Raw genomic sequence first — 3,200 nt, forward strand, 5'->3', positions numbered from 1 at the left:
CATGCACAAGAACCAGAGCAGTAGGGTATGCTCCCCACAGATCTTCATTTCCAAGAATTTCCACATTTACAGGACATTCCTTACATTCTCAGGTTGCTGTCCAACTCACAACTCAGATGGCAGCTCTGAAGCAGCACTGCAGCAAGCTATCCAAAGATGAAAAACAGCTCAACAGCAATGATAATAATGACTGCCATTTTTTTAAGCACTTAAACACCTGGCTCTTTCCAAAGCAATCTTTTTAAAAAAATTATTAATTGGGAATTAATACGTATATTATCCCACAGTTCAATCACATGAAGCAGAATTGTACAATTGCTTCCACAATGAATCCTTATAGTGATACTATAGGAAAAGTGATTTGATCTCTATGTAACATTAAGAAAAGGAGGTGGCATAAACTCACCCAAGATTTCAGGGCCCGGGGTAGTCGAGTGGATTTGATGGATGGATTTTGATCCCACTTTTGTCTGCCACCACAGCGCGGCTTTCTCCTCTCTATTATGCTGCCCTCACATGAGGATAGATGCAGTTTCTGGTGCTTCTTGGATGGCAGTTCAGGCCCGGAAAATGACCATTTCAAAGGCAGTAAAATTGTGATTTCATTTTGGTGTTAAAAGGGCAACAAAAAGCCATCATGGTGGCTCTTGTTCACTCTCCCCTAACTCTAATGGCACCAAGAAATATAACCTAATTGTCTTGTTTCTGTGGGAAAATCAGGTTACATCACGAGTGTTACATATCAATGCATAGTTCTGATTAAGGACCGAGTGACTTGCCAAATGCCAGTGTTTATATATTATGAAGTGCATCAGTTATCTCCCGAGACATTTGATTTGTATGCAGGGTTTGTAATGATTTGAATACATTATCTGCATCTGGCAGGTACTTTAATAAATAAATGAAGTTACCAGGTATTCAGAATGTGCATATGGCCTAAGGGCGAAGAAAACCAAGGTTTTTTCCTCCCCCTCCTTGAGATTTTGCCTGGGTGCAGCACTGGGAGATGGAAAGAAATCTTCTTACCTCATCAGTGAACACAGTTCAGTTCTTGTTTATATGTTAGTTGGCTGTTAAGAAAATGAAATTAGGCTTCCGTGGCGCCCGCTGGAGGAAGAGGCCTCATCGGCAGTGCGCTTGTCCTCACGGCGGGAGGACGGGGAGCCTGCCCTCGGCAATCGGGGACCCCCGCCTGCTGCTGCCATGGCTGTCCCAGGTTGCAACAAGGACAATGTGAGAGCAGGCTGTAAAAAATGTGGCTACCCTGGTCATCTGACTTTTGAATGCCACAACTTCCTCCGAGTAGACCCTAAAAGGGACATCATTTTGGATGTCAGCACAAGTAGTGAGGACACTGATGAAGAGAATGAACAAATAGATCACAGGCATTACAAGAAAAAAATAAATGAAGACGTGGAGAGGAAAACAAAAGGCAAAGAAAAAATCAAAGTGAAAAAAAAAAGGGAAAAGGTCCTACTCATCCACTTCTACTGAAGAGGATACTTCAAAACAGAAAAGGCAAAAATCTTAGAAGGAAGAAAAAAAAAAAAAGGCAAAAAAAGCAAACCATAAAAAGTAAAAAAAAAGAAGAGAAAAAAGGAAAAACATTCTTCTGCATCCGATAGCCCTGAAATCTCCAAGAAGTAACTGTGACTTTGACCTAAACCATTGCATTTCAAATTTGTTTTTAAAAATTATTTGACTGTGGGCTTTACTATATAATAATTCTTTGCAATAAATCGTAGTCCTTCCCATATAGATTTTTTTGTTTGTTTATAGGACCATTATCCCTTTAGTAAATTTTTTTTTTTTGCAAAATATTTTTAATGTGCTCTGACCAAAAGCATTAAGTCAGTTTTGTAACTTGATAGTCATGCGTCAAATACAAAACATAATTTTTGATTCCTGTGCGTTTTTGGCTAGTGTTCTTACATCATAAGTTGATTATAAAATGTCTCTGCTACAGTCAGCGCAGGGAATCTACCTAGCCACTAGTGAATATTGCTGAATCAAGTGTTCTAGTGACATTGACATTTTTAATAGCTGTATGTATACTATGGTGTAATGTATGGAAATGGTGGAATTTTTTCATGTTGCTTTTAAACTTGTAAATCTTTTTGAATGCTGGAGGACATGAAACTGCTTATTGGGCCTGGCGAGGATTTTTAAATGAATGGTGTCTGCAGGAGGATGATAAATTAAAATGTTTTTAACAAATTAAAAAAAAGAAAGAAAAGGAAATTAGATGAAACAAAGAGGCAATTGAGAATCAATGCATGAAGGCCCTATCTATTTGCTCCCAATTTTTGACTCTCTCCCCTGTATTCTTACCCCTTTCCTGTTTTGAAGTGAGCTGACAATCACATGGTTGGTTTTCCTATAAAGGAAAGTGAGTCACTTTGTTGTGTCGTTCAGCATTCAGTTTCTTAGAAACCTGTTCATCTTGCACATGGCACATGGTTTGGGATTTTGTCTCCTTTACATGTATTAGTAACAAATGTTACTTATGGCACTCTGTAGGAGTCTCTCACCAGAATGTTTTCCAAGGTAGGGGAGAAAATTGCTCATAAGTCTGTGTCATAGTTCTGTGCTATAGTTTATAGTCTTCTGACATGAATTTTCTTGGTTCTCTTTCGGCTACAAACCATTTTAGTAAGAATAATTAAAAAAAAAAGAATAATTAAGACTGCTACAGTGATTTAAACATTTTGTATTTAGTGAATTTATGATATTTGTTTAGAAACTTCTTTTTGGTCTTGAAGGTGGGTGTCTTGTATCTTTTTTTGGGCCGGGGTAAAGTTACTGTATTATATAAACTCATTTGGCATCTTCATAAGCATAAGGTATGTATCAGTCCTACCTGTAGCCAGTCGTTCTGGAGCCTGAGAGGTAGATTTTCTCTTTATGAAAGCCTGTTTAATTTGGGATTGTTTACTGTAAGTCAGGTTAGGTGTGTGCTCCTTGGCGCATGATTTGGAAGGTGGAAGGAAGACCCTGGTGGTGCTAACTGCTAACTATAACATCAGGGGTTTAAGCTCACCAGCTTCTCCTAAGGGAGAAAAAGGAGGCTGTTTGCTCCTATGAAGATTTATAGGAACTCTATATAGAAGCGGTTCTCAACCTGTGGATGGTGACCCCTTTGGGGGTCGAACGACCCTTTCACAGGGGTCACCCTATTCATAACAGTAGCAAAATTACAG

General features: G+C 38.8%; 1 pseudogene; it reads left to right on the top strand.

Moving 5' to 3' along the window:
* The first annotated feature begins 1,203 nt into the window (after positions 1 to 1,203).
* Positions 1,204 to 1,773, top strand: LOC115868700 (annotated as a pseudogene).
* The last annotated feature ends 1,427 nt before the right edge of the window (positions 1,774 to 3,200 follow it).

This window comes from Echinops telfairi, unplaced genomic scaffold (genome assembly GCF_000313985.2).
Source record: "Echinops telfairi isolate 266 unplaced genomic scaffold, ASM31398v2 ScPeMD7_1;HRSCAF=3_0, whole genome shotgun sequence".
NCBI lineage: Eukaryota > Metazoa > Chordata > Mammalia > Afrosoricida > Tenrecidae > Echinops > Echinops telfairi.